This window comes from Peromyscus californicus, unplaced genomic scaffold (assembly GCF_007827085.1).
Source record: "Peromyscus californicus insignis strain IS unplaced genomic scaffold, ASM782708v3 Scaffold_14__1_contigs__length_90479793_seg_1, whole genome shotgun sequence".
In the NCBI taxonomy this organism is placed as follows: Eukaryota; Metazoa; Chordata; class Mammalia; order Rodentia; family Cricetidae; genus Peromyscus; species Peromyscus californicus.
In genome coordinates, this window is record NW_026294435.1 from 1,070,315 (window position 1) to 1,093,453 (window position 23,139).

Genomic DNA, 23,139 nt, shown 5'->3' on the forward strand with positions numbered 1-23,139 from the left:
TACAGTCTGTTTCATTAGAGATTCGAACAGTTTTGTTTTCTCATATCTGTATGTGTGGTGTACGATTATTTTGTTGGTTGTGTATGTGTGTGTATATATGTGTGTGTGGGTGAACCTGAATGTGGATGTGGGTGCACAAGCATGTGGAAACCTAATACCTGTTATCTTTGCAATCATGCTGTACTCTGTTTATTGAAGAAGAGTCTCACACTGAACACAGTACTCACCAATTCCAGCTAGTCTAGCTAGCCAGCTGGCTTACAGATCCTCTGAGACTTGGTGGTGGTCTGACCTGCCATTCTTTAACTGGATTCTGAAAGTCTAAACTCTGTTTCTCACACTGGTGGAGCACACTCCTACAGTGAGCCATCTCTTCAGCTCATAACCAAAATATTAATGTATTTTGTTGTGATATGGAATGCATAACAGCTTTTGCTACACTAATTTATAAATTTTTGTATTTAATTTCTACATATTCCCACTTTACTCAGTCAATGCATTTCTTACCATGATTCAACCTCATGGATAAAAAAATATCATTTTAACCTTTTCTGGTTCATCCAACAACCATTTTCTGTTGACTCCACATACAAATGGATGCACACAGTTTGAGAACATGACAGGATTTTACATGAACTAAGTTACAGGATATTAGAAATCTGTGACTTGAAGTCTTTTTAAAATTAAAAGAAAGCATGTAAATGTTCATGCATGATGTTTGTATATGGATGTGCATATAGAAGGAAAAGGACAATCTCTTAGAGTCAGTTTCCTCCTTCACACTTTATGTGGATTCTAGGAATCAAACTCAAATGTCCTAGAATGCCCAGCAAGTGCTTTTAGTGACTGAGACATCTTCTTGGCCCAACTTGCAAAAAGTGGCTCCACCAATGCATATTCCTAATACAACAGTCACAGGGATGGTCCTGGCTATATTAAATGGATCATAAAACTAAATAAAAGCCAACAATCTAGAAAAGAGACTAGAGGGAGGAGAGTGGCTAATACAATCAAGAGGAAGATAGAAAAGATTTTTTTGGGAAAAGTAATCAGAATGTATCATACACATGCATGACATTGCCAAAGAACAAATATAATTTATTTTTAGGTATCATGGTGATCACTCCAGTTTATTATTATTGATATATAAAATGTAGTATTAACATATAATATGATTTATTTTGGTGTCCTATGAAAATAAATGTAATACTGCCAGTATTACATTTCAGGTATAACAATATATATCCTTATGAAAATATTTTATTAGTAAGTGCTTACATTATATCACCAAATTGTTGAGAGTTGTAACTACCAATTGGAGTAAATAGATATATTAAAATCTGATAATGACAAATTTTCTTTTTCATTGACTCTAATTAGGTTTTGAACATATCATTTAATATTTAAATGCCTACTTTTTGAGCAAATATACCCACATTTCGTACCCTAACTTCCCCATCACTTTCCCTTCCCAACTTTTTTTTCCTCTCTCTCAGTCTCTCTGACTCTCTTTAAATATTTTCTGAGTCCATTTAGTGCTGCCTTTCAGCACTGAGGTGTGGGACCATGTGCTGGAGCATTGTTCATGTAAAATAAAATTAAGAAATTCTAGTAATTCCTAAACCAAACAAGGATACAACAAAGAAAGAGAACTACAGACCGATCTCCCTCATGAACATTGATGCAAAAATACTCAATAAAATACTGGTGAACAGACTCCAAGAACACATCAAAACAATTATCCACCATGATCAAGTAGGCTTCATTCCAGGGATGCAAGGGTGGTTCAACATACGAAAGTCCGTCAATGTAATACACCATATAAACAAATCAAAGAAAAAAACCACATGATCATCTCACTAGACGCAGAAAAGGCATTTGACAAAATCCAACACCCCTTCAGGATAAAGGTATTGGAGCGATCAGGAATACAGGGAACATACCTAAACATAATAAAGGCAATTTACAGCAAGCCAACAGCCAACATCCAATTAAATGGAGAGAAACTCAAAGCAATTTCACTAAAATCAGGAACAAGGCAAGGCTGTCCGCTCTCCCCATACTTATTCAATATAGTACTTGAAGTTCTAGCCAGAGCAATAAGACAACATAAGGAGATCAAGGGGATACAAATTGGAAAGGAAGAAGTCAAGCTTTCCCTACTTGCAGATGACAGGATAGTATACTTGAGCGACCCCAAAGATTCCACCAAGGAACTGATACAGCTTATAAACACCTTCAGCAACATAGCAGGATACAAGATCAACTCAAAAAAATCAGTAGCCCTCCTATATACAATGGACAAAGAAGCAGAGAAGGAAATCAGAGATACATCACCCTTTACCATAGCCACAAATGACATAAAATACCTTGGGGTAACACTAACCAAGCAAGTAAAGGACCTATATGACAAGAACTTTAGGTCCCTGAAAAAAGAAATTGAAGAAGATCTCAGAAAATGGAAAGATCTCCCATGCTCAAGGATAGGCAGGACTAACATAGTAAAAATGGCAATCTTACCAAAAGCAATCTACAGATTCAATGCAATCCCCATCAAAATACCAACACAATTCTTCACAGACCTGGAAAGAATAAAACTCAACTTCATATGGATAAACAAAAAACCCAGGATATCCAAAAGAATCCTGTACAATAACACAACCTTTGGAGGCATCATGATCCCTGACTTCAAGCTCTAGTATAGAGCTACAGTAATAAAAACAGCTTGGTACTGTCATAAAAACCGACATGTGGACCAATGGAATCAAATTGAAGACCCTGACATTAATCCGCACACCTATGAACATGTAATTTTTGACAAAGAAGCCAAAAGTGCACAATGGAAAAAAGAAAGCATCTTCAACAAATGGTGCTGGCAAAACTGGATATCAACATGTAGAAGGCTGCAAATAGATCCATATCTATCACCGTGCACAAAACTTAAGTTCAAGTGGATCAAGGAACTCAACATAAATCCAGCTACCCTGAACCTGCTAGAAGAGAAAGTAGGAAGTAGTCTTGAACGCATTGGCATAGGGGATCACTTCCTAAATAGAACACCAGTAGCACAGACACTGAGAGAAACAATCAATCAACGGGACCTCTTGAAACTGAGAAGCTTTTGTAGAGCAAAGGATACGGTCAACAAGGCAAAGTGACAGCCTACAGAATGGGAAAAGATCTTCATCAACCCCATATCTGACAGAGGACTGAAATCCAGAATATATAAGGAACTCAAGAAATTAGACATCAAAATGCCCAACAGTCCAATTAAGAAATGGTCTATAGAACTAAACAGAGAATTCTCAACAGAGGAAACTCAAATGGCCGAAAGACATTTAAGGAATTGCTCAACATTCCTAATCATCAGGGAAATGCAAATCAAACAACTCTGAGATACCACCTTATGCCTGTCAGAATGGCTAAGATCAAAAACACTGAAGATACCTTATGCTGGAGATGATGTGGAGCTAGGGGAACTCTCCTCCACTGTTGGTGGGAATGCAAGCTTGTACAACCAATTTGGAAATCAATATGGCGCTTTCTTAGAAAATTGGGAATCAATCTCCCCCAAGATCCAGCTATACCACTCTTGGGCATATACCCAAGGAATGCTCAACCACACCATAAGAGCACTTGTTCAGCTATGTTCATATCAGCATTGTTTGTAATAGCCAGAACATGGAAACAACCTAGATGCCCTTCAACTGAAGAATGGATAAATAAAATGTGGTACATATACACAATGGAATACTACTCAGCAGAGAAAAACAATGACATCATGAGGTTTGCAGGCAAATGGATGGATCTAGAAAAAATCATCCTGAGTGAGGTAACCCAGACTCAGAAAGACAAACATGGTATGTACTCACTCATAGGAGGATACTAGATGTGGAACAAGGATGACTGGACTGCTACTCACATCACCAGGGAGGCTACCTGGAAAACAGGACCCCAAGAAAGACATGGGGATCGCCCAATGACAGAGAAATGGAATGAGATCTACATGAACAGCCTGGACATGAGTGGGGGTAATAAAGGGCGAGGGTCGAGGGAAAGAGAACTTGGGGGAGCAGGAGATCCCAGCTGGATCAAGAACAAAGAGGGAGAACAAGGAATAGGAGACCATGGTAAATGAAGACCACATGAGAATAGGAAGAAGCAAAGTGCTAGAGAGGCCCACAGAAATCCACAAAGATACCCCCACAACAGACTGCTGGCAATGGTCGAGATACAGTCCGAACTGACCTACTCTGGTGATGGGATGGCCAAACACTCTAATGGTCATGCTAGAAACCTCATCCAACTACTGAGGGATCTGGATGCAGACATCCATGACTAGTCCCCGGGTGGATCTCTGGGAGTCCAATTAGCGAGAATAAGAAGGGTTTATATGAGCGAGAATTGTTGAGACCAAGGTTGGATAAAGCACAGGGACAAATAGCCAAATGAATGGAAACACATGAACTATGAACCAATGGCTGAGGGGTCACCAACTGGATCAGGCCCTCTGAGTGGGTGAGACAGTTGATTGGCTTGATCTGTTTGGGAGGCATCCAGGCAGTGGGACCGGGTCCTGTGCTCATTGCATGAGTTGGCTGTTTGAAACCTGGGGCCTATGCAGGATCTCTTGGCTAGGCCTGGGAGGAGGGGACTGGACCTACCTGGACTGAGTCTACCAGGTTGATCTCAGTCTGTGGGGAAGGCTTTGCCCTGGAGGAGATGGGTATGGGGGGCGGGCCGGGGGGAAAGTGAGGGGAACGGGAGAGGGTAGAACAAGGGAATCTGTGGCTGATATGTAGAACTGAATTGTATTGCAAAATAATAATAATTTAAAAAAATATTTTCTGAGTCCATTTAGTGGTGCCTTTTGGCACTGAGGTGTGAGACCATGTGCTGGAGCATTGTTCATGTAAAATAAAATTAAGAAATTCTAGTAGCTAGGAAGTGGGTGGAAGGTAGCAAGTAAAATAGCCAAATCTTCGCATACTTACATGTCTGACTGCACTTAAATAATCTCTGTTTTAAACAAGCTGTGTCACTTATTTTTGTGGAGATCAGAAAGTTATTTGTGCTGATTATTGTTGTATATGGAACAATTATATCACTAGTACTGTACTGATGCAAATTTCACTAGAAAATTGTATTCAGAAAATTATTGTTGCATATTTAATCAAATATTATATGAGAATTGTGCAGTACAAAGAAGAGTTGTGTAAGTAAACTGGGCAGATCCATGTGTCAAACCAGATAACTCTAACTTTATATGCAGTCTTCTATTTCTTCTAATAAGAAAATATATCATTTTGGCAACACAGGAATAAGAAATTTGATCACTATGACCTTGTATTAAATAATAAAGAACTTAAACATCATACCTTTATTAGAATTTAAAATATTAAAATTAATCCACATAATTTATTATTTATTTCTAAAGCAACAAAAATTTGAAATGGAAATAACTTTACATAACCTAATATTACACCCAAAGGTATCTCATAGAAACAAATATTTAAAGGAGTTGGGGAAATCTAGTTTCTGTAACTATCATAAAACTGACTTGCGTTTCTCCCAAGACATTCTTTGAAATGAATATCTGAATTAATTAACTGGGTAAATGTAAGAGCTTTTGAATCGGCCCCTGCATCTTTCTTCAAAATTGTAATTTCTTCTTTGTTTTCTAGCTATATTTCAAAGATTATTCTTGCTTAATATTTCCTGGCAAGTTAGTTATCACGCTTATGATGGGTTTAGGTTTTTATTTTTGTCTTTTCAGTGCATAAATCACACTACCTCTTAGAAAAACTTTCACGTGTTTATCCAACTCAGATTTAGAAAACTTAGGGAATCAGCAGGGCTGTTTCTGGGGAGCTTTAATGTGTTCTGTTAGAAAGGTAACTTTAAGAGTTATTCAGAAACACTACCTAGAGCAATGATTCACTTCAAGAAGTCCCAGTGCTGTGCAATATGCAAGAAGTGCCTGTCATCAACAAACATAAAGTGATGGTTCTTGCTATACCTGAAGTTTGAGAAATAAGGTAGATAGAATTGCAGAGCACTTGCTACTCCCTTAGAGAATTAACATACACTTTTTAGGATGCATTAAAATGATTATTGAAATCTACATCATTTGAATAAAGAGTAAGATTCTAAGAGTTGACATTTGTAACTTGTATATCATTTGTGTAATTCTATATTGTAATTAAAAAATTATTTCTCTGAGAGCTAAGGATTGAGTCTGGAGTCCTGCATATATGTATTGTTCTATTGAGCTAAATCGCAACCCAAATTTTTCACTTGTATAAGTTGTATATTAACCAAAAGCATAAAACTATGTTTTTATGGACACAAATGCATATATGTGGTAATGTATTGTACCTTAACCCTATCACTTGGGAGACAGAGATCTGTCTGGATCTCTGTGAGTTCAAGGCTATACTAGAAACAGAATCAGGTCATAGTGGCACACGCCTTTAATCCCAGCACTTGAGATCTCATGCCTTTGCTTGGAAAGCACACACACCTTTAATCCCAGGAAGTGACATGGCTGGGTAGAGAACAGTATATAAGGTGTTAGGAGACAGAAACTAAGCAGCAGTTCTACTGAGACCAGAGTAAGGTAAGGACTCAGAGACTTTCAATGTGAAAATTCATGGAAACAGGATCAGCTGAGGAGTTGGCAAGGTGAAGTTGGCTATGGCTTGTTCTGTTTCTCTGATCTTTCAGATTTCACTCCAGTGTCTGGCTCTGGATTTTTTATTAATAAGACTGTTTGGCAATTCATGTTACATATATACTCTAATTAAGTTAATTTGAAAAACAAAAAAAGTAACTCAAATTTCACATCTATATTGGTATTCCATGCTGTGACAAAATGCCTCAAGAAAACAACATGAAGAAATAAATATGTACTTTGGTTCTTCTTTTAGATTTGGTCTGCTCTTGAAGTTGAAGTTAAATAAGTACTGCCTCTTCCAGTAGGCACCAAAGAACCTGAGTTTTGAAGCCGTTTATCTGATTTTGCCTTATGTGTCCTGAGTGTATCAGTGATGAGCACTGCCAGTGAAGCCTTTAACAGTACACTGTCACTGAGAGTCTGACTGGGGAATTGTTGAGAAATTAAACCCAGAACACTCTCTTCATGGGCTTCAACCACATTATTTATACTTCTAACTTACAACCAGAAGGTTTTTTAAGTATTTTCAAGACAATATTATTGATTGGTACAGAAGTGAAATTAATTTCTCAAGAACTCCTATGTTACATATGAATGTTTAAAAATACACAAAAAAAAACCCTTAGAAATACAGTATGTAATGGGAATAAAATAGTTTATTTCTCTACAAAACTTTACTTTCTCCACTGGACTTTCTGGTTTCACTGTATGTTCCATGTTGTTTTCAGTTATTTTGAATTATCCTCTATTCCCCATGAGGCCAACACTGCCACCTACCTAAAGAATTTTGAAAGGGATTAAAATGATTTTATATTTATACAATGCTGAATATGTAATTTGGTATTTTTTTTTATTTTGCAATACAATTCAGTTCTACATATCAGCCACGGATTCCCTTGTTCTCCGCCCTCCGGCCCCCCTCACCTTCCCCCCAGCCCACCCCTCATTCCCACCTACTCCAGGGCAAAGCCTCCCCCGAGGACTGAGATCAACCTGGTAGACTCAGTCCAGGCAGGTCCAGTGCCCTCCTCCCAGGCCGAACCAAGCAATCCTGCATAGGCCCCAGGTTTCAAACAGCCAACTCATGCAATGAGCACAGGACCCAGTCCCACTGCCAGGATGCCTCCCAAACAGATCAAGCCAATCAACAGTCCCACCCATTCAGAGGGCCTGATCCAGTTGGTGTGACCCCTCAGCCATTGGTTCATAGTTCATGTGTTTCCATTCATTTGGCTATTTTTCCCTGTGCTTTATCCAACCTTGGTCTCAACAATTCTCGCTCATATAAACCCTCCTCATTCTCGCTAATTGGACTCCCAGAGCTCCACCCGGTGTCTAGACATGGATCTCTGTATCCAGATCCCTCAGTCTTTGGATGGGGTTTCTAGCAGGACAATTAGGGTGTTTGGCCATCCCATCACCAGAGTAGGTCAGTTTGGACTGTATCTCGACCATTGCCAGCTGTCTGTTGTGGGGGTATCTTTGTGGATTTCTGTGGGCCTCTCTAGCACTTTGCTTCTTCCTATTCTCATGTGGTCTTCATTTACCATGGTCTCCTATTCCTTGTTCTCCCTCTCTGTTCTTGATCCAGCTGGGATCTCCTGCTCCCCCAAGTTCTCTTTCCCTCGACCCTCGCCCTTTATTACCCCCACTCATGTCCAGGCTGTTCATGTAGATCTCTTCCATTTCTCCATCATTGGGCAATCCCCGAGTCTTTCTTGGGGTCCTGTTTTCCAGGTAGCCTCCCTGGTGATGTGAGTAGTAGTCCAGTCATCCTTGTTCCACATCTAGTATCCTCCTATGAGTGAGTACATACCATGTTTGTCTTTCTGAGTCTGGGTTACCTCACTCAGGATGATTTTTTCTAGATCTATCCATTTGCCTGCAAACCTCATGATGTCATTGTTTTTCTCTGCTGAGTAGTATTCCATTGTGTATATGTACCACATTTTGTTTATCCATTCTTCAGTTGAAGGGCATCTAGGTTGTTTCCATGTTCTGGCTATTACAAACAATGCTGATATGAACATAGCTGAGCAAGTGCTCTTGTGGTATGATTGAGCATTCCTTGGGTATATGCCCAAGAGTGGTATAGCTGGATCTTGGGGGAGATTGATTCCCAATTTTCTAAGAAAGTGCCATATTGATTTCCAAAGTGGTTGTACAAGCTTGCATTCCCACCAGCAGTGGAGGGGAGTCTCTCACTATTAATGTGTGGGGTTTTATTTGTGGTTGAAACTTTAGTAATGTTTCTTTTACATATGTGGGTGCCCTTGTAATTGGGGCATAAATGTTCAGAATTGAAACTTCATTTTGATGGATCTTTCCTGTGATGAGTATGTAATGCCCTTCTTGATCTCTTTTGATTGATTTTAGTTTGAAGTATATTTTGCTGGATATCAGGATGGCTACACCCGCTTCTTTTTTTAAGACCATTTGATTGGAAAGTCTTTTCCCAGCCTTTTATTCTTAGGTAGTGTCTATCTTTGGATTTGAGATGTGTTTCTTGTATGCAGCAGAAATATGGGTCCTGCTTTCGTATCCATTCTGTAAGCCTATGTCTTTTTATAGGTGAATTAAGTCCATTGATATTGAGGGATATTAATGACCAGTGATTGTTCATTCCTGTTATTTTTTGGTGGTAATGTGTGTATACTTCTCTTTGTTGGGGTTTACTTCTGTGATTTTTATCTATTGCCTGTGTTTTCGAAGGTGGATCTGACTTGCTTGAGTTGGAATTTTCCTTCTAGTGCTTTCTGTAGGGCTGGATTTGTGGATAAGTATTGTTTAAATCTGGCTTTGTCTTGGAATGTCTTCTTCACTCCATCTATGATGATTGAAAGTTTTGCTGGGTATATTAGTCTAGGTTGGCATCCATGGTCTCTTAGTGTCTGCATTACATCTGTCCAGGTCCTTCTGGCTTTCAAAGTCTCCATTGAGAAATCGGGTGTTATTCTTATGGGTTTGCCTTTATAAGTCACTTGGTCTTTTTCCTTTGTTGCTCTTAATATTCTTTCTTTATTCAAAAATTTGTTGTTTAATTATTATGTGGCAAGGGGACTTTTTGGGGGGTCTAGTCTGTTTGACATTCTATAGGCTTCTTGTGTCTTCATAGGCATTTCCTTCTTTAAGTTGGGAAAGTTTTCTTCTATGATCTTGTTGAGTATATTTTCTGTGCCTTTGAGTTGGTATTCTTCTCCTTCTTCTACCCCTATTATTTGTAGGTTTGGTCTTTTCATGGTGTCCCAAATTTCTTGGACATTTTGGTTCATGACTTTGTTGGCTTTAGTGTTTTCTTTGACTGATGAATCTATTTCTTCTACTGTATCTTCAACACCAGAAATCCTCTCTTCCATCTCTTGCATTCTGTTGGTTATACTTGCATCTCAAGTTCCTGATCGTTTACTCAGATTTTCTATTTCAGCATTCCCTCTGTTTGTGTCTTCTTCATTTTTTCTATTTCCCTTTTCAGGTCTTGGACTGTTTCCTTCATTTGTTTCATTGATTTTTCTTGATTTTCTTTCAGTACTTTATTGTTTTCTTCCAGGACTTTATTGTTTTCTTCTAATTTGTTTGCCCTTTCTTCTAGTTGTTTACAGCGTTCTTCCCATTTTTTTGTCTTTTCCTCTACACAAGCCTCTACCTTCTTCATGATGTCATTCATAAGACTATTTTCTTCTGCTTCTTCCAATTTTTGATGTTCAGGTCTAGATGTTGGAGGTGGGCTAGGTTCTGGTGATGCTGTATTGCTCTTCATTTTGTTGTATGTATTTCTGCTTTGACGTCTGCCCATCTCTTGTGGTTCGTTCTTGGTCTTATCAGCACACTTGGTTCAGACAGAGCTGACAGATTCAGGAAGTCTCTTTCTCTTGTCCAGATGGGAGCTCTCTTGTCCAAATACTAACTCCGGGGCAGGATGGGCGTTCTTGTCCTGAAGGGAAGTCTGGGGCAGGATGGGCGCTCTTGTCCAGAAGGGAAATCCGGGGCAGGATGGGAGCTCTTCTCTCTCTCTCTCTCTCTTTCTCTCTCTCTCTCTCTCTCTCTCTCTCTCTCTCTCTCTCTCTCTCTCTCTCTCTCTCTCTCTCTCTCTCTCCCGTCCAGATGGGAAGTCCGGGGCAGGATGGGAGCTGGGGCCCGGTCTCTAAGTCCCAGGAAGTGGCTGGGGTTTCGGGCAGTTGTGTGTGGGGGCAGGGCATGGAGATTGCAGGGTCTGCTGGGGGTCTTGGAGAAGGGGATCCTTCCTGGTGGGGCTAAAAGGGAACCTGCCAGGTGGCCAGAACCTGTGGCCAAGTTGGGCAGGTCTTCCTCGGAGTGGCTGGTGCCCAGGGATGGGGTCCGGGATGAGCCAGGACACTCACCTCTGGTCCAGAAGAGAAGTCCGGAGCAGGATGGGAGCTATGGGCTGGGCTCTATGTCTCAGGAAATGGCTGGTGTTTCAGGCGGATGGGTGTGGGGGCAGGGCGTGGAGATTGCAGGGTCTGCCAGGGGTCTTGGAGAAGGGGATCCTTCCCGGTGAGGTTAGAAGGGAACCTGCCCTGTGGCCAGAACCTGGGGCCAAGTTGGGCAGGTCTTTCCTGGAGTGGCTGGTGCCCAGGGATGGGGTCCGGGATGAGCCAGGACACTCAACTCTGGTCTGGAAGGCGTAATTTGATCATTTGACTTCATTACATCATTCTCTATTAACTATACTACAAATGGAAGCCAAACTGATGGCATAGATATTTGGTAGAGTCCTGCCAGAGTTTTGTCATGGGGAAATTAAGGTTCCCCCTTTGGTATTTTTAATAATATTAGTAAAATAATTCAAAAATAGACTCAGAAAAAAAGCTGGAGGACAATTTCATTAGAATTTAAAATAAAAATCCCAGGACAGAAAGACTGTGAATCTCAGTAACTGTGTGAGAATCAGGGCAAAGAAAAAGAGTCACACCCTGACAGTCATGTACTGGACGAACAGGTGAATAGTAAAAAAGTATGGGGTAGCATCAGAGAAACGGAAAGGATCCAAGAGTACTAAGACTTCATAAGTAGGCTCTGGAAAGCATGTCACAGAAAAAGACATAGAGGGAAAAAAAAAGGGAAAGGTTCCTGCTATGTAAATTGGGATGAAGAGATGCAGCCAAGACTTACAGAAAGCCATGGACGCTTTGAACTGCACAGAGAGCAGGGACTCTAATAATATTTCATTTCTCCTATTTCTTTAACATGGCTTGAGATGGATCTGCCTTTCGTAGGGGTGGTTCTTGAGGCAACTAATTGACCTGCCCAACTGGAATGGGCTCTATTCAGACCAGAGATTTCTTTCTTTTTTCTTTTTTCTTTCTTTTTTTTTTGTGAACAGGAAGAAATAGTTGTTTGTTTTCAATAGGTCTTTCATGCTACATATTACAGAATCATGTATAAGTGTTGCTATATTGAGTCAAAAACCAGTGAGTCTGTAGCAATAATTGTTAGGATCTAATTCTAAATGTTTTGAAAAAAACATTGGTCAGCATGTTGGTTCTTAAATAAAGTGTCAGTTTGCCATGTCTTTGACTTTGAAAATGTCTGTGATTCATTGATATAAAAATGACCTGTATGAAGGCTATAATGGCATTCGGTTTCTACATTTTCCTTTTGTGAGACATTAGGGGAACATAACCTTGCTCACTCAACAGCAAATTAAAATGTTAACAGAATATTTTGCTTACCTGCTCCCAATAGTCAAGGCTGGCTATATCTTTTATTTGTGTTCTATTTCTCTTTCTTCATTAGTTTATAGACAATCCATGTATCTCTTCCTGTAGTTATGCTCAGGAAACATGAGGTCTATAGACTTCCTAGGAAGTCAGAAAATCTATAAGAAGAGAGATGTTCACCACACAGAAAAGTACTCACTAGCAGCCTTATAAAAATTTCCCAGAGCACCTGCACAATAGGAAAGGAAAAGGCACCTACTGAATAGTCTGAGTACCTGAGTTTGATTCTGGGACCTGCGTTATGGAAAGAGATAATCAACTCCTGCAAATTGTTATGGACCACTACATGCATGCTTTGGCAAGCACAAATACATGCATACACAAACATATACACATATGCAAACACAAAATTAAAAAAAATAAAAAAAAAACCTGGAAATGTTCTGTGAACAGTAATCAACAAATAAAACCCCAAGTCAGAATGCTAGCCTAGTCTCTGTCTATTTTTGTTTTGGTTAAATCCAAAAGCTATTGCTTAAACCCTGCAAATAATATTCATTTCAAGTCTGTGAAAGACTTTACTATCTTATCCATGTGTGATAATTTTCTTCATTTGTTAAGTATTTTTTTAATATACTTCTGTTCCTGTCATTTACATTTATTTTCATAGCTTTAATAAATCACTCTGGGAATTATAATTTTCTGAAAATGATGAATCTAATTCGTTAGGTCAGTTAATTTATAAATAAATGACCAAGGTGTGTCCTTATTAGACTGTAATCCTCACACTGTTCTGTTTTATTACCTATGCAGTGAAGTAAAAAAATAAAATTGTATATAAGCCAATTGGAAAATATCACAGTTTTTAATATAGTAAATTTCTTTGAAAATGAACATTTTGTGTGGTGGTCCTACCACAGCCAGGGTCTATATTGATGTCCATGGCCCATGTTATCAGAAAAGACTACATGGGTACCTGAGATCTAGTCCACATCCTGTGGCTATGACTGTCTGAGGGCTGTGCCACTGCCACGACCATGATGATCTGAGTGGCTTGTGCTGTTACCTAGGGCCATGGTATCATTTGGGCTAGGGGTACTACCTAGGGCCGTGTTTGGGTCTATGGCCCTAAACTAGCCAGGGTCTCCCTTGAAGTCCTGTTATTATTGAGGGCTATGTGGATGACTTTCATCTGGTCAGCCACCTGAGACAATGTTGGAAGACCATGCTGCTTCTTAGGCCATATGGATCTGGGTGGCCTGTACTGCCACCTGGGACCATAGAGGTTTCTGTACTTGGCCAGTGCCTAGGGCCATGTCTGGGTCCGTGGTCCTACTGCAGCTGGAGTCTGTGATGATGCTCATGGCCAGTGTTAGCACAGGGAGTCATTGGAACTATGCTGTGCTGAACCAGCGCTGCCCTTCACTGGCCTTAGGATAACTGGCTCTGCCCCTCACTGATACTGCAGCAGGACAGCTGGCCCCTCAGAAGAGAGCTGTCCCCAACTCTGGAAAGATGATTCCACCCCCCACCACAGCCATGCATGTCACTTGAGTAGCACACTAGAGCTGACCCTGGGATACAGGTGAGCCAGCCCTGAGAGCATGAAAGCACGGGAGCTGACCCCACCCCAAACCTCATATGCCTCTTACAACAATGAGGAGAGAGGGCCCTCCACCTCCTGGGCAAAATAGAGTTGGCCCTGGTGGTGTGAGTGTGAGTGAGCCAGATGGATCTGGGGACCTGTGAAGATGAGAACTGGCACCACTCCTTGCTGCAGGCTGCATTGGGTGAGCTAACCGAGGCAGTGCTGGAGAGCTTGCCCTGGAGGATGAGGGAAAGCTGGGCTGAGCAACCCAACTACCACCCAGACCCAGCACCAGGGCTGATGGTTGGCCCATCCCAATATCCACTGAATGGATGAATTGTTGGAGCATGTGTAAGGGGCGAACCTAGGGGATCCAAAACAGCAGGATCTCCATGACACAGAACAACAACAGGATAGCCAAGAGGAACCCCAGTGAGAGACCATTACCATTACCAGTGGGGTAGCAGACGCCAGAGGCCTAAAGCCAGACCAATGAGTTGTGGCAGTGAATGCTTGTAAAGATGAATAGACTGGCCGGGCGGTGGTGGCGCACGCCTTTAATCCCAGCACTCGGGAGGCAGAGCCAGGCGGATCTCTGTGAGTTCGAGGCCAGCCTGGACTACCAAGTGAGTCCCAGGAAAGGCGCAAAGCTACACAGAGAAACCCTGTCTCGAAAAATCAAAAAAAAAAAAAAAAAAAGATGAATAGACTGAAGCGTGTACTGTGTGGCTCAAGAGGCCACACTGCAGCTGCCACGATGAGATCCTTTTGCTTTTGTTTTTTGCTGTTTTGCTTAGTTTTTGTTTTTTCTTTTAAATTTTGTTTTGTTTTGTAGGGAGCGTTTTAAGAGCAGAAATTGGATGTGAAATGACAGGAAGTAAAATGGCATCAGAATACATGATGTGAAATCCACAAAGAATCAATAAAAGTTAAAAAAATGAGCATTTTGTTTTTAACTTATTGAAATTTTGTATTTGGTTTTCAGAAAAATGTTCAGTAAAGGACCAATATCTATTTTGTGGCCAAATGAAGATAAAATGTTCTGAAGATAATAGTAGAATAAATGAAATGCTGGGCTTTGTATCGAGTTTTAAATGTACGGAAGTTTAGCCAACACTGGGAAATGGAATAAATACTACAACAATGAGAACAATGGATTGTTTCCACAGATAGAAACTTACAACTGAGTATCACCTCCCCCCAAACCATTTTTAAAAAATAAATACTGGAGTCTTTCCATGTTTACAATGGGTGAGATTCCATTTAGTAGACCAAGTGAAAATAAGTTATTTTTCCACAAGCAGGGAGTTAATAGCTAAGTGGTTTTATATGGTGAGGCAATCTCAAGAGGAAGAATCCACAAAAATATTCTGAGCACTTCAGGGGTTTTACTGCTGGCAACAATGTCCTTTGTTCCACAGTAAACAATAACATTAACATTAACTACCATAGACCTTTGTGGAGGGCCTCATAAGTCCCTTCCATCACCTCATCTGTGCTGAAGTGTTACTTTGTGCAGGAATACATAGCTGCAGTGAGTTCTCCAGCCCAACTGTTAAGTCAGGTCCAGGAGACATTACTTTTTTAGTGGCACACCACTTTTTCATGTTGGTCTTACACTTTTTCTGTCCTCTGCAGTGTGTTCCTGAGGTAAAGCAACATGTAGCTCAGCTGCCCACCAACTCCCTGTGTAACTAAGGATGTGCTTGAACTCCTTAATCCCCTGCCTCAATATCCCAGGAGTTGGGACCAAGTACTTGGATTTATGATGTGGGCTACCCCCAGCAGGGATGTACAGTGCTGGAGAATCAAACTGAGGGCCCCATTCATATCGAGTAAGAGTGATTTCTATTGCTATGTACTTCATTACTGCCTTACAGGGACACCATGGAAAGCATATCTATTTTTTTAAAAGTCTTTCTGTATTTTTCTAGAGCAGTTATCATTGCCTAAAACTTTCAGTCTCCCTAAGTTTCCCTCCTATGCTGCATGGCTCCAGTGAGCAGACTGTTGTGCACACTACATGTGTATATGTGATTATGCAAATATGCACCCACTGGAATTTCTGTTTTGCTCCTTTTCTAGCTTCAGGTCTGGAAATTACAAGACAGAATGTTTACTACTGTGTCCTTACAGGAGTCCTGAGGTCCCTACCCAGCTGTCTATTTCTCTCCTATTTTCATAGACTTAGCTGTGTTTTAGATCAGATACTCAGGGTTTTTAATTATATGTAGGGGGTTGAAAAGCTGCATACTGTTGGTTAAGTGGCATTTTGTGGCAACAGAGGAGAGTGCTGGTTGGCAGAAAAATCATGAGCCATAGTTGCCTTTTTAGAGCTTTATTGGAAGAGAAAGGGGGGGGGGGAGAGAGAGAGAGAGAGAGAGAGAGAGAGAGACCGCGCGGAGGTCGGGGGTACAGAAGGAGAGAGTGTGAAGAGAACGCCCAGAGGGCATGCCTGCTTTTTAGGCTGGGACACCCTCATAGGCTAGTGATGTAATGAGGGACATAATCCTTACACATGCACTCCATCTTCCTAGAAGATAAAGTACTTTACTACAGTCAATAAAAGAATTATACTTATCACCCATTTATTCTTCCAGCTGTTAAAAGTATGCTTTTTAAAATTCTGATTTGCCAAAGAAAATGTAAATAAACTCTCCCCTATATACAAACTCGATATTAAGTGAATGCTCAGATAGCACAAGACCTATTTTGTAATATGACAAAATGACTACACTATTGATGTCTCCCTGTCATACTCAAGTGAAGTGGTGAAAAATATTACTCCTTGTACTGCGGCAATATATCTCTGTTCAGTAAGTGTATGGATGGTAATCGAATGTAGGTCTCCTAAGAGATGTTATGCATGACCTGTAGGATATTAAAAAGTAGATATGCCTCCATTTATGAATTTCCAGTAAGGTGTGGGATTGGGGGAAAAAAGTAAGTACAGCAGCGTTGATCATTACTATGTCTGTTAGAAAGCAATGAACAAAAATAAAACATTTTATTCATTCAATTATGTACAATATTATTTTTTACATGTATTAAAACTATCAGAAATTTCATATGTGGTTATAAGGATGTAACTTTTTCTTGGATGCATTTCCTTTTCTCCTTTTAAAATTGTATCATTACTATTTTTATTCTCTCATACTTTACATCCCAACCAAAGCCCCCCCATATCAGTCCCTTCCCCACTTCTCCCCACCCCCCTTTCCCCCAGATCCACTCCTCCTCTATTTCCCTTCAAAATAAGAGCAGGTCTCCCACAGATATCCACTAACATGGGATAACAAGTTACAATAGACACAGACCTTCATATCAAGGCTCGATGTTGTTGTTGCCTCTTACTCTTTTAGGGGGCCTGCCACCCAGCTTCCAGATAAATCACACATAAAGGCTTATTCTTAATTATAAATGCCTGGCCTTAGCTAGACTTATTTCTAGCCAGCTTTATTTAACTTAAAATTATCCCCACTATCTTTGGCCTTGGGGTTTTTCCTGTTCCCTTACTTTTCTGTAAATCTTAATTTCATTCCATGGCTTACTGTATAGCTGAGTGGCTGGCCCCTGGAGTCTTCTTCTCTGGCTACTCTTCCTTAATCTTTTCTTCTCCTCCCAGTTTTCTCCTTCTATATATTCTCTCTTCCTGCCAGCCCTGCCTATCCTTTCTCCTGCCTTGCTATTGGCTGTTCACCTCCTTATTAGACCATCAGGTGTTTTAGACAGACAAAGTAATACAGCTTCACAGAGTTAAATAAATGCGACATAAAGAAAAGTAACACACCTTAAAATAATATTCCCCAACAGCTGGATAAGGCAACCTAGTAGGAGGTAAAGGGTCTTAAGTGCAGGCAAAAGAGTCAGAGCCACCCCCCCCCAACACTCCAATTGTTTGTAGTCCCACAATAACACCAAGCTACACAATCATAACGTATATGCAGATGACTTAATCCAGACACGTACAGGGTCCATGATTGTTGCTTCAGTCTTTGTGAGTTCCTATGAGGTCTTCTTAGTTGATTCTGCTGGCCATATTCTCAAGATGGAGGTGTCCTCCACCCCTTTGGCTTCTACAATCTTTCCTATCTTCTGTGGGTTTCCCTTTGTTCCATCTAGTGTTTGGCTGTGAGTCTCTGCATCTGTCAGATCAATTGCTAAATACCACTTCTCTGATGAAAATTAGGCTAGGCACTGATCTATAAGTATAGAAGAATATCATAAGAAATGATTTCTTTGACTTTTACATGTATATTTTATTGTCAGTTTTGTTTGGTTCTATCCTCATTCTCTGGGCTGTCTTGAATCTGGTTCCTGGTAATTTAGGCAGAGTCAGGTGTGGGCTCTCTCTCTTGGCATGTGCCTCAAGTTGAACCAGTCATTGGTTGGCCACTTCTACAAGTTCTGTGCCACTGTTACCCCAGCACATGTTGCATGCAGGATACATTGTAGGTCAAAAGTTTTGTGGTTGGATTGATGTCCTTGACCCACTGTTAGGAGCATTGTCTAATTATAGAAGATGGTCAATTCTGGCACCATCTCTGCTTTTATTAGGAAACTTCACTAGGGTCACTCCTATAGAATCTAGGTTTCTATATCACCCTCTAAATGCCAAACAGTTCCAGTCATTTCTCCCTGTACTCTTTCTCCACCCCTCCATCTGTTCCCATCTCCACCCATTCCCAAGACCACCAACAAAAATCTATTCAATTTCTCCTTCCAGGAACATCTATGTTTCCCAATTGAGCCCCCATTGTTACTTAATCTACCTGGGTTTATGAACTGTAACAATGATTATTCCTTACTTAACAGCTAATATCTATTTATAAGTGAATACAAACTATGTTTGTATTTTGGGGTCTAGATTACCTCACTCAGGAAGATTTTCTCTAGTTCCATCCATTTATCTGAAAATTTCACAATGTCATTTTTTTAAACAGCTGAGTAATACTCCATTGTGTAAATATACCAGATTTTCTTTATCTAGTCTTCACTTGAGGAGCATCTAGGTTCTTTCCAGTTTCCAGTTACTATGAATAAAGCTGCTATGAACATAGTTGAGCAAGTGTCCTTGTGGTAGGAGGGAACATCCTTTGGGTATATGCCCATGAGTGGTGTAGTTGGGTCTTGAGGTAGATCTATTCCAAATTTTCTGAGGAACTGCCATAATTATTTCCATAGTGACTCTTCAAGTTTGCACTCCCACCAGCAGTGGAGGAATGTTGCGCCACATCCTCTCCAGTCTGAGCTGTCACTTATGTTTTGTATCTTAGCCATTCTGACAGGTGTAAGATGGATTCTAAAAGTCATTTTTATTTTCCTCATGGCTAAGGATGTTGGACATTTCTTTAACTATTTCTCTACCATTTGAAAATCCTCTGTTGAGAATTCTCTGTTTAGATCTGTAACCCCCATTTTAAAATTGGATTATTTAGTTTGTTAAAGTCCAGTTTCTTGATTCTTTATATGTTTGGAATATTAGCCTTCTGTTAAATGTGGGTTTGGTCAAAACCTTTTCTAGTAGGCTGCAGATTTGCCCTATTGAAGGTGTTCTTTGCCTTACTGAAGCTTCTGAATGCTGTGAGGTCCCATTTATTGATTGTTGTTTCTTAGTTCCTGGGCTATCTTTGTCCTGTTCAGGGAGTGGTCTTCTGTGACAATGCATTAAAAGTTATTCTTCACTTTCTCTTTTATTAGATTCAGTGTATCTGGTTTTATGTTGAGGTCTTTGATCCACTTAGAGTGCAGTTTTGTGCAGGGTAAGAAACAATCTGCATTCTTCTACATGCTGATATCCAGTTAGACCAGCACTATTTGTTGACGATACATTCTTTTTACCATTTGTGTATTTCTGGCTTCTTTATCAAAAATCAGGTGATTTACGTGGATTTACTAGAGTCTTAGATACTATTCCATTGGTCATCATGGCTTTATTTGTGCCAGTACCATGCAGTGTTTATTATTATAGCTATGTAGTACAATTCGAGATCAGGGATGGTGATACCTCTGGATGTTCTTTTATTGCACAGGATTGTTTTAGCTATCCTGTTTTCACATATGAACTTGAATATTGTCCTTTCAAGATCTGGAAATAATTGTGTTAAAATTTTGATGGGGATTGCATTGTATCTGTAGATTATTTTTGGTAAAATGAGTATTGTTACTATGTTAAACCTACTGTTTTAATACTTGCCCTGACCTTTATGGCTGTTAAAGTCAACATTGAGAAGTCAGGTGTAATTCTAATAGGTCTGCCTTTATATGTTACTTGGCCTTTTCCTTTGCAGCTTTTAATATTTTTTCTTTGTTCTGTTTAGTGTTTTGATTATTATTTGTTGAATAGACTTTCTTTTCTGTTCCAACCTATCTGCCATTTTGTAACCTTCTTGTATCTTTATAGGCATGTCCTTTTTTAGGTTAGGGAAATTTTCTACTATGATTTTTTAAATTTTATATGCATTGGTGTTTTACCTACATATGTCTGTGTGAAGGTGCGAGATCCCCTGGAACTGGAGCCATAGACAGTTGTGAGCTGCCATGTGGGTGCTGGGAATTGAACTCAGGTCTTCTGGAAGAGCAACCGGTACTCTTACCCTGTAAGCCATCTCTCCAGCCCTCTACTATGATTTTGTTATAAATATTTTCTGAACCTTTGAACTGTGATTCTTCTTCTTCTATTCCCGTTATTCTTAGGTTTGATCTTTTCATTGTGTCCCAGGTTTCCTGGATGCTTTGTGTCTGGAATTTTTTAGATTTAACACTTTCTTTGACCAATGTATCTCTTTCTTCTATCTGCCTTCAATGCCAGAGATTCTCTCTTCTATCTCTTGTATTCTGTTGGAGATGCTGATAGCTGTAGTTTACTTGCTTAAAATTTCCATTTCTAGAATTTTCTCAGTTTGTGTTTTCTTTATTGCTTCTATTTCCATTTTCAGGCCTTGAACAGTTTAATTTATTTTCTTCAACTGTTTGTTAGTTATATCTTGGCTTTCTCTGTCACTTTCATAAAGTTGGTTTTAAGGTCTCTTCTCTTGTGCTTCAGTCGTGTTAGAAGATTCAGGACTTGCTGTACTAGGAAAGCTAGGCTCTGGAGGTTACATATTGCCCTGGCTGTTACTGATTATGTTCTTACACTGTCATCTAGGCTGCAAGGATAATTTTAGGTCTAGGTGCTGATTTCTGAGCTTATCTTTGTTGGATGTATGTTTTGCTCCTTGGTTTCTGGTTTGTCTCTGGTCTTCTGGCCAGAGTAGCCTGTGGTTGAGTGGAGGATCTTCATCAGAGTTGTGGGCTGGACTTCTGATGGCTGGTTAACCTCTGTCTATGCAGAGGGTTTCAATTTGAGTTGGATGCTGGAGTTCTTGTGTCAGGTGTGGCCTCTAGTTCAGCCAAGTTCTCTAAAGAAGTTGGGGCCATGATATGGTTATGGGGAGTGGTGGGGCAATTGGGGGTAGAATGGGTGGGCACTGAGTGGGGACAGTGCTCACTTGGGTGTGCTACATGTGGTTTTGTTGGCAGGCATAGCCTCTTATCAAGCAGGAAGCCTCTGCTGAAGTTCAGGGCCAGGAAATGATGATGGGAACATTGGTGGTGAACCGGGCAGGCACTGAGTTAGTGGGGATGATCCACAGGCAAGCAGCATACTGGGGTTCTACTGGCCTGTGTGGCCTCTGGTGGGGAAGGGGGCCTCCACCTGAGTTTTGGGGTTAGGATATGGTGACTAGGAGAGGATGAGTGGTTGTGGCTAGGCCAAGAGGGCATGGAGGAAGTATTGTGAGCCTCTAGGCTGAAAGCTTACCTGGGATTCTGATTGCTGGCAGACTTAGGTTCTGCTGAAGCAAGGACCTTCCTCCAGAGTTGTGGCTAGTTTCCTTTCTTTCTTAAAAGATTTATTTATATTATTTATTTATTTAGTGTGTGTATGTATTGATGTGAGTGAATGTCTGCATGTATAGGTAGAAGTCAGAAAAAAAGTAATTGGATCTTTTGAAGCTAGATTTATAGGCAGTTGAGAGTTTCTTGATATGTGTTCAGGGAACTGAGCTAGGGTCCTTTAAAATGAATGAAGCATTCTTAACCACTGATTCAGACTCCTTTTTTATTTATTTGTTTAATTAAAATTTGTAAAATGCTTATGTGTTTGAGTGTTTTGCCTGTACCATATGTATACCATATGCACAGTGGAGGCTAGGAGAGGGCCTCTGATCCCTGAACTAGAGTCATAGCCTATTGTGAGCTACCTTGTGGGTACTGGAAATTGAACTCTGGTCTTCTTAAAAACAAGCTAGTACGCTTAGACACTGAGCCATTTCTAAAACTGAGTTTTAGCTAAGGAAAAATTTTTATGAAAAAAGTTCTTAATTAATTGATACACATATAAGAATAACTAAATAGCTGAGTGATATATTTCTATGATGTGTTAGTTTTGTTGTAGATGCTGCATGCTTGACAACTGTTTTTGTTTTTTCAGGATGCTTCTCAAGAACCTTATAGGCAATATTAACAATGGTTTGTCAGCTCTACCACAGCTTCTTATTTTTAAATTTTAAAAGTCTTTTCACATTCCAATTTATGTGAACTATATCACAAAATTCTATCATCAATTTACAGGAAAAGGAAACCAATCAATTATTGGTTACTGCCTTAGTTTAGGTTTTCTATTACTGTGATGAAACACCACAACCAAAAAGCAAGCTGGGAAGGAAAAAGTTTATTTGGCTTACACTTCCACATTGTCATTCATCGTTGAAGGAAGTCATGACAGGAACTCACACTGGCAGGATCCTGGAGGCAGGAGCTGATACAGAGGTCATGGAGGGGTGCTGCTTACTAGCTTGCAGCCCATGGCTCTCTTAAGACCACTGGCCCAGGAGCCCTCCCCCATTGATCATTAATTGAAAAAATGTCTTACAGTGGATTTCATGGATCCATTTTCTCAATTGAGGATCCTTCCTATCTGATGATTCTAGCTGGTATCAATTTGATATACAAAACCCACCAGTACAGATACTAAATAAGTAAGTTATTGGTTATTTTATTTGATTGATGTCTCAATTAATAGTGCAAAGATAAATGGAAACATACCTCATCGGTTGTTATTTATATGTCAGCACACACACACACACACACACACACACACACACACACACACATTCATATATATTTGGTAAATGAATCTGATGTAGGAGATGAAA